This window comes from Manihot esculenta, chromosome 12, assembly GCF_001659605.2.
Source record: "Manihot esculenta cultivar AM560-2 chromosome 12, M.esculenta_v8, whole genome shotgun sequence".
NCBI classification, from domain to species: domain Eukaryota; kingdom Viridiplantae; phylum Streptophyta; class Magnoliopsida; order Malpighiales; family Euphorbiaceae; genus Manihot; species Manihot esculenta.
This window is the reverse complement of record NC_035172.2, coordinates 7,951,675-7,961,875: the sequence shown is the minus strand read 5'-3', so window position 1 is coordinate 7,961,875 and position 10,201 is coordinate 7,951,675.

The window sequence follows — 10,201 nt, the reverse complement described above, 5'->3', positions numbered from 1 at the left end:
CGTGATAACAAACAAAATTGTGGACCCTATGAGGACCCATCAAATCCCTCCCTTATTATTCTCCTAGGTCCGAGCAAGTATGTTTCTTTTTTTACTCGAATTACTATCATGTTCCTAAAATTTTGAAAATTTACTAAAATTTTATTTAAAAATTATTTAATTAAAATATTATATTTTAAAAAAATAAACACTATAATTTCTCTATTAATAAAATCGATAATTAATTTATTTTAAAATTAAATAATATAAAATTTTAAAATTATAAAAATTAAGTAATATGTATAATTAAAATTATAAAGATTAAATAATTTAATTTTACAAAATATAAAAATATTTTAATTGTGGAATTTTAAAATATAAACAAGTTAATAATTTTTTATAAAAAAATAAAAAAATGATAATAATTCTCCTATTATTAAAAATAAGGGGAAAATTAACTTTATATTAACAGTTAATAAGTTTGATAAATACTTTTTTCATCTTATAATTTTTATTTATTATTTTAAAATTATTATACACTTTTTTTAGACTATAATAATATATAAATTAGCTATTATAATTTTATTTAATTTTATATTATTTTTTAAAAAAATCTTTAAATTTCTCTTAGTATTTAATAAAATTTAATATATTTAATATGAATATAATTGAAAAGTTAATAAAAAATTGTATTTCTTAATTTTTTTTTTGAATTGATTGATTTCATAAGAATTTAAATGAATTAAATTCTTTTAGCTTAATTTTTATTTTTAGTAAGATTTTTTTTTTTTTTTGAAATGGAGTAAAAATTATAATTTAAAATTTCAATTCTCCATAATTGATTTTGTATTAAAAATAAATTTGATCAAAATTAATTGAATTTTGCTAGAAATGATTTAAATTAATGATATTTGTTTCAAAATTATTTAATTACCCATTAAAACTCATTTCTTTTTTTATCTTTTGATGTTCTACTCTTTTTATTATTCCTCTCTTTTCTCTCTTACTTTTCTCTAACTTTCCTAACTGTAACGATCCGAAAATCGAACCGCTACCGGCGTTAGGATCCAGATCGGCTTAAGACCGCCGGAACCCGTAGCAAGCCTGACATGTAACCTGTAAACCTATTTAATCCCATACATGATCAACAATCATACATAAAAATTAAAACTTTTCTTTCATACATTCTCTCATACACCAAACTCAACCTGCATACACTGAACATAAACATACTGTAAACATTGACCCCTCTTTGGGATCTCATCAATGCCCCAATGGGCGATATACATGTGTTGAGTTGGCTGACATCTACATCATAAAACATCTGAGATCATGTAATAAAGGGGATAACAATACCCATAGGGTCAAGCACAATTTCTAATCCTCAATATCATTATACATAACATGACTATTCAACTTTACATCATCTTACAATTTATCATGTCCACTTTCTATCTATTACAAACATATGACTTTACTCTTCTTGACTTCTCTGTCTAGCCCGTACCTGCAATCCTGGGGGATTAGGGAAAAGGGGTGAGCTACTAAAGCCCAGTGAGCAGAATAATGAAAAACAACATTTAAATTCTCATGCCATCATGTAATGCAACACATCACAACAAATCACATCTCGGATGGTATTGTCACCAATAGTCTTCTACATTCCAAAGTGCCGGGACGTAGAATGGGTACAACCGGTCTTTCTCTTAACATAACATATCATAACATTCCAATGTGTCAGGGACGTAGAATGGGTACAACCTGGGCTTCCATACCATGTCATGCCGTAACATCATCATACCATATGAGGACTAAAGGATCATCCAATAACCAATCCACATCAACATCATAAATGCAATGCAACATATTCGTGAATTCTAATGCAAACAACCTAATTCATCACATGGCATTCATGATGCATGAACATGCTAAAAACTTTATAATTTATTTGCTTTAAATCGTAAAGGTTTATTCTACTCACCTCTGGCTGAAGCTCTACTGACTCAGAAGCAGCTGAACTCACTGCTGGGGTCCTCGGTTCCTCGGGTCCGAACCTACACAGGTGGACTCAAGTGAGAGACCAAACAACTAGAACATAACTCTAAAAACATCCCCCAAAAACCCCCCTAAAATACCTCAAAACAATTATGCAAAAACATGCAAAGGAAGGCTGAACAGGGCAGGTTCGGCGGCACCTTCGGCAGCCGAAAGTCCCTCCAGAACCGAAATCCAGGCAGGTTCGGCGGCATCTTCGGTGGCCGAAAGTCCCAGACAGAGACGAAAGTCTCTTTTTGGGGGCAGGCTTCGGCAGCCGAAAGGCTTGCCTCCCCAGCCATGTTCGGCGGCTGAAAGTCCTTCGGCTGCCGAACCTGGTTTCTGCCAAAGGGCAGAAACTTGGCTCCTCTATGCACATTTGCCTCCAAAACTTTCAATCATGCATAAACCTATTCTACAACACACATACTCAAGCATACAAGCTCCTAGGGGCTTCAAACCATCTAAAACCCCATCTACAACACATCAAACAACACAAATCCAACATACATTGCCCATAAACCAACAAAAACCCAAAAACTCATAAAACCCTACACATGCATTTCTACTTCAAGAATCAACTTAAAACTTGTTAAAAATATATAGTGAGCTCAAGATCGGCCCTTACCTCTTGAAGATCGAGAGGAAAACGACCCTAGCTCGGAGATGGGAGAGATTTGAGTTCTTGAACCTCAAAGCTCCAAAACTTGCTTTAAACTCGAAAATCTTCAAAACAAGATGAAAACTCATAAGAAAAACATGAAATCTCGAAGGGAGAAGCTCAAAACAGAGGAGGGGCGGTGGAGAACTCACCTTGGCCGAAAACGGGAAGAAAAGTTTGCCCATTTCGGCCATGGGATCCTTTTATAGGGTTGTCCTTACCACCTTTCGGCGGCCTAACGTGCCCCCACAACGCATGCAAGTTCGGCGGCCGAACATGAGGTTTGGCGACCGAACCTTGGCTGATTCAAACAAGGCTTTTGGAGGCCTAAATCGCTCCCAAAACCTCCTCACGTTCGGCGGCCGAACATGACTTTCGGCGGCCGAACCTGGCAAAGTCTCCAAAGCCCTCTCCACTCAAAACTTGAATTTATTTTCATTAAAAACCATAAAATACATCAAAACATTTTATGAAAACATGGTTTTACCCTTCTAGAGGTCTCCGACATCCGAGATTCCGCCGGACGGTAGGAATTTCGGTAACGGAGTCTAGCCGGGTATTACACTAACACCAAATACTCCAAAGAAAAATTACAACTTTCTCCATAATGGTCTCTTTCGTAGAGCTAAATATCGGTGTGTATATTCAATTAAATTATTATTTGATACATGATTGAATGATTACTTATTTTTATTATTTATTTTTTTTATATTAATTTTTTGTATGACTTTTCTATTACATTTATCTAAATAATTGATGATCTGAGATTCAGAAATAATAGGGTTTACAATAGTCGAATAAGTTTGATCTCTAGGAGGGTCCCTCCTCTCTTTTATCCTTTTTCTCCTGGCTAGTGATGCTTAACGGTTTTTCTACTGCAGTAACACACATCCCTATCGGGCAGATCCGTACATACAGTGGTGTCAGTCCTCTTACCTATGTCAGGCGGTCATTTAATTCTCTCCGGTGCGCGTGCGAAAAGGGTTGTGGAAGGACTGGGTCAGGGCTTTTCTCGTCATCGGGCTGACTTTCTTCTTTTCAAATTTGGGCTTATGTTTAACCCGTTCCCTTTATTTCAGGGTCCGAACCCGAACCGCCGAGCAGACCTACCTGTAAACATTCCAAGCTCTGGGCTTGATGCACTCTCATGGGCTTTGACTCGGTCCAAGGGAGAGAGAGCCAACAGTTATCAATAATTATTTAAATATTGATTTTATATTGATCTTTATGTTAGTGTTGTGCTTCTAACTCATTATATTTGTAAGTTATGTTACAATCTCTTATACTTATAAATTATTTGTTGAAATACTTCAAAAATATATGAAATGTTTATATATTTTAAAAGATTTTATTTGCTAGTTTATTCTAACTTCATTGGATATATTCAAAATCTCTAATCAATTTAATTATATTGATATTGAAAATTTACTTTTTATATTTTTTTACTAATATTAAAATTATTATATTATTTTATTAATTAAAAATAAATAAATTTCGGAATTAACTTTGATGATAAAAAGAATAAAAAATTAAATTTTAAATATTAATAAATTATTTTTTATAAATATTTTCAATTTAATAAAAATTATTATTATTATAAGCATAACATTAATGTTTAACTTAAAAGCTAATTAAGGGAAATAAAGTAAATAAATTAGTTTAATTTCCTTGCTAATTTATTCTAAACAAAAGAATTCAATCGAATTTTATTGTCTTTAAATTTATTTTAAATAAAAAAATTATTTAATTTATTTTTTATAAAAATTATATTCCAAACGGGATAATATGTATAAAAAAATAAGGTGGATAAAAATTATAGTATGCTGGAATAATAAATAGTTGTAGAAACAAAAATAAAATTAAATATAGAGGGATTAAATTTAAATAGCTATATAATTATTAGGAAAAAAATTATTATTTATTTTTATGACTTAAATAACTATTTAATACCTTTCATTAATTGCATATTAAATCGTTGTTATTTTGAAATTAAAAAATTAAAAAATTATATTTTGAAATTACAAATATAAACTAGATACAATGACATTTTAGTCACTTCATATGTATTTTTTAAATAAAAGAACTAAAAATAAAATTTTTCTAATTATTATAATTAATTAAATTTTACAAGTCACTTTATTAAGCAATAAATAAAAATTTAGTTTTTATTAAATTACATAATGTTATTAATTTTAAATAGTTAAAAAAATAAAGAATATTATTTATTTTACTTTTTCATACAAATTTAAAAATATAATTTTTTTATTAGTCTTTTAATAATATTCATTTTAATATAATTTATAAAATTTTTTAAAAATAAAATAAAATAAAATTATAATAGTTAATTTATATATTATTTAAAGTATAGTAAATAATAATTTTGAAACAATAAAAATAATGAATAAAAATTATAGAACGAAACAAATAATATATTATATTTAAGTCAGCAAATCATTTTATACACTTAATGTATATATATAATCATATTATCCACATAATTTAAATTAATAAAATATCATATTATCCACATAATTTAAATTAATAATTTGCATCATTTTCAATACTAAATCGATTATGCTTTATTGATGAAGAATTTATTATATATTTATATAAAAAAAGTTAGCAATTAATCACTTATAAATTATTGTACATAAAGCAATTAAAAGCATTGCAACAAATATGTTGAAGATAAATCTCATAAATTATATGTCTTCTTCTGACCATTATAAAGAAAAAATATGATGTGGAGAAGTACATGTTTATGTCCAATTTTGTCAATAAATTGGTACCTTTAAGTTTTCCTTTTGTATTTTTTTTTTTTTTTTGCTATTTTGAGTCCTGATCAAATTTGTATTTCTTTTTCAGCTTTCGATGTGCCGATAGACAAAATCAAGTTTTCCAAGAATTTCACCCTATCTCTGGAGAACATGAAGGATACATTGGCTACTTTTAAAGCCAACAAATTTGTCGTTGATGTGGCTAGGGAGGTTTTTCAGGCCACGACTCTTGCATCCCCAGCTTGTCCTTCTGCTTGCACTCCTGCACCCTCATTGGCCTTGGTGTCGGTGTCAGGAGGTTCTTGTTCTATGGCCTCTAGGACATCAGTCTCTCTTAAGGCGCCGACCTCCTCTAAGGCTCTTATTGTCCAAAGAAGGTCCCTAAGGAGCCCATCATTGTTAGTGAGTTGCAAGAAGACAGCTCGAAGAAGGACACTAGGTCTCCAACTCTGAGTGTCTCTCCCATCCGAGCTGTGGGTAACATTATCATTGGGGGCAGGGCTACCAAGTGTGTTAGGACCTCGAAACCTGCAGAGGTAGGCCCCTCCCTTTCGGCCGATAAGGGAAATAGGGAGGTGGAGAACCTGTCTTCTGTTCCTAACAATGAGCTAGTGAATGTTGTTTAGGTTGGTACTGACTCGACACTAGCCTCCATAACCGAGATGTTGTGCAACAAGGTGTTTAGGGGAGTTCCAGATGTCTCTGACCACTATTACCTGGCACTTGTCTGCAATTTGGCCTGCGCCACTAAGCAGCAATCTGCTTGCAGCTCGAGCTCCATAGAGGCTCTTGGGGACAGTCAGAGAGAGATGCTTCTTATGGTAAGCTACTTGCCTTTCTTTTTTATATTCTCAATTTAAAGTTTTCCTGATGTCCTTCTTTCTTCTGGCAATCCTATGCCCAGAGCCGATCTCTCTAGAGCTCCATGGACCACTGTGTTGAAAAGGCTTGCCGGAATGAGAATCTGCTTGCTACTGATGTGGCTCGTGAGCATATAATTGACCTTAAAGGGCCAGTTCTGCAGAGTCTCCAAGTTGAACCTGACCACATATTCCCTCAGGGACTCATTTATTCTTTGCCTGACAGTCTTCAAGTAGCCCATCTTTCTTTCAGCAGGGACTCCAACAATGAACCTGTTGATGAACACGTTGGCCAGGTCTACAAAGTTCCTGACGCTCCTTGATTTTATGCTATTGAACCAAACTCGAGCTAGTCCTATGAGGGTTATTGGGAAGACCTTACACATTAAAGCATCAAAATAAGTCTGTAACTTCATAAGAGTCTTGTAATTTTGCACATGTTCTCGGGGATTTCCTATGCCATTATACGCTGCCAAGGTCAGTAGCATAAACTTTGTTGGTATGGTTTCTTGCTGTATCCATTTCATAAACAGTGATGAGGTCCGAACAGGGGATCGCTGTTGTCTTTAGCCCCCGGCTCCATTAGCAGTTGTTCTTTCAATCTCTCCAACTTTTGATCTACCTCTGTATCCTCCCTCCTGAGCCTCTTCTCCAGGCGTTAATGGCTTCCTTTAAGTTTTTCACTTTCATATCTTTTTGTAGGTTCAGAAGAGTAGCTTTCCACCCATCGTTTTCTATGAGCCCCCTCACTACCCTGTCCCTCATCTGGGCCACTGGTTCATTCCTCCTACTTGCTTCTCCATCTCTTTCTCCTGTTCTTTTACTACTCTATTGGGGAATCTGATAGTTCAGCATGAGTTGGGGCTCATTGTGGTTAAGCCCGTCTGTCATGGGTCGCCTACTCAACGGGGTATTAAGTTCCCTTTTTTGTAACATTTGGCTTAGCTAGTTGGTGGTGCTTTGCAGCTGGAGGGCCATATTTTGGAGTTCTTGGTCTGATAAAGGGGTTCGGAGTATTTTGGAGTTCTTGGTCTGATAAAGGGGTTCGGAGTATGGTTATAGTTGAGCTCGATGAGGGGTTTAGTAATACAGGTGATGGGTTTACTGGTGTTGTTGGGTTGAAAAATGAGAATAGTGGACTCTTTTGGATCGAACTTAGGTCATTCTAGGTGATTCCTATTTAATTTTCATTGGGATTTGCCATGTAAATCTTAGTGGATGAATAAGAATGAAAACTCTGGTGACATTAAGATCCCTTTGTCCCTACAGATGGTGCCAATTGATATTTGAGATCCAAGGATGGGTCTAGGCTCAAGTAAGTTTTGGTAAGCTTCCCTTTCTATTTTTCTCCCTCTCCCTTTTTATTCCTTTTCATTTTTGTTCTTTTTCGAGTATGTAACCACCATCTTATGTCCGTATCTCTCTGCCACATTCACGACTCCTAGCGCCACCTGAACGTGATCCCAAGCATTACGAGCTTTATCTTTCTAAGAAGGCTAATGGGCATTTGGACTAGGTTGCTCTAGACCCGTCCGAGTCCTAGCCAGCTCACAGAGACAAGTCTTGAACCTTCAGGAGATTATTCACTTATCACGTATTGAGTCAGCACTTAACTTGGCCTGATTTCTTTTTTTTTTTACTGTATCGGATCCAATGATATGGAGTCCAACAGTCATCATTTATGTCTCGTTTACCGAGATAGTGTCTCGTGATCTCAATAAAAACATTGCATTTGTAGTATCTGCAAAGTATGTTGAATAATAAAATTATTAAATATTGTTAAGCTATTAAAATACATGTAAATATACCAAATATTAATGGATTATTAGTTATTAATTTTATAATATTGTCCATTTAATAAATTAAATTTAGAAAAAAATATAAAAAATGATTTCATCAATTTTTTATTTTAAAATTTATAATTAATTTTTATTAAAATAATATTTCATGATATAAGTTTAGAGGTATAAATAAATCAGACTGAGTCGAATTTTGAAAAGTTTAAACTTGATTCGTTAAAATTTTTTCGATTTCAAATCGAACTCAAGATTTACTCATTTTGAACTCGAGCTGAGTGTAATAAACTTAAATTTGGCTTGTTTAGCAAATGAATTTAAATGAGTCAGAGATTTTATTGAGTTTAATCTCAAATAATTTATAAATAGTTCAATTTATATATATATATATATATATATATATATATATATATAATGAGTTTTAATTTAAAATTAAATAATTTTAACTAAATAAATATATATACAAATTAATTCATAAACTTATAAATATGAATTCTTAAATCTTAACGATACAAATATATACAAATTTTAATAGTGTAATAAAATTATATAGAGCTAAAATTTAAAAAATTTAAGTTTAACTCATAAAAATATATATAAAATTTGAATTTATTTCTCTTATAATATTAATTTTAGTCTGCTTAACGAGATTGTTCGCAAGTTTGCTCATGAACTCGAAAACGAATCGAGTTTACGAATTTTAATGAGTTGAATATTATATAGTTCAAACTTAACTCATTTATTAAACAACCTTAATTTTTAAGCTTGAATTTGATTTATTTAGAAATTGAGTTGAATTTGATTAAATTTTTATTGATATGAATTTCGAATAGCTCATGAATGATTTGATTTATTTATATTTTTATATGAATTTGACATAGTATATCATTTAAAAGTTGTCACGGTTTGTTAATAGTATAATATTATGAGATATTATTTTAATATAAAATTAAATTATAAATTTTAAAGTGAATATATATATTATAAAATTAATAAAACATTTAACTATTTGATACATTATAATTTTAATTTAAATATTTAATAAACTAATATAAAATAATTGGCCATACCATCTTTTGTGTTCGTATGCAGGGCATGTGTTAAATGTTAAGCGAAACAAACTTAATAATTAATTGTACTGTTTTCGAGTCTAAACTAGGTGCCACAGTATTTGGTTTAAATTAAAAAAATTGATTGAATTGAATTGATTTAAAATTTTGATTTGATTTTTTATACATTTTGGTTTCAGTTTGGTTTTTAATTTCAGAAATTTCGATTATTTCGGTTCAGTTCGGTTTTGATCAGAAAAAACTAAAAAAACCAAACCGAACCGATTAGTGATAATTATATATTTTTTCAATAATATAGAGAAATTAAATCATATTAAGATTAAAATATTTTAATTAAATTTTAAAATATTAAAAATAAAGTGTAAAAAATAAAAAAAAATTATTAAAAATTAAAATCAATCAAACCGAACTGAATAGAACCAAATCAGACTAGTTCGGTTCGATTCAATTTTTAACCAAAATCAGTTCGGTTCGGTTTTCATAAATACTAAAATTTCAATTTTCAGTTTATTCAGTTCGATTTAAAACACCAAGTGCTCACCCCTAGTCTAAACTAGCAATGCTTTTTACATATCCCAGATATTAGAACAAGTAGTTAGAGTTCTGACAAAAAAAAAAGCTAGAAATGATTTCATTGTTGTGTAGCAATTATTGCAAGGAATTGGTTGGGGAAACCTCTGTTTTGGTCCTACAGAATTGTTGAAGGTATTACAGATCCTCTTTATTTTTGAAGCTTTGGCATTCAGATTTTAGCATCTCATATATAGTGTTAATTTTATGCATGTTCGTGTCAAGGAAATCATACTTTCCATGCTTTCATTGTGTTGAATCCTGAAATTGGACAGAATCAAATCTACTCCTTCAATCAGGAATTAAACCACGAAAGGGGATGGCGATGGTTGTTCCTTTCATTGTGTTGTGTAGATTTAAAGATAGTGCTGTTGTTGCTATTTCAACTCGATCTCTTTTTTTTAGGGTCATGTCTCTCGCTGCTATTTTCAAATCTGTCATACATATACCTGGT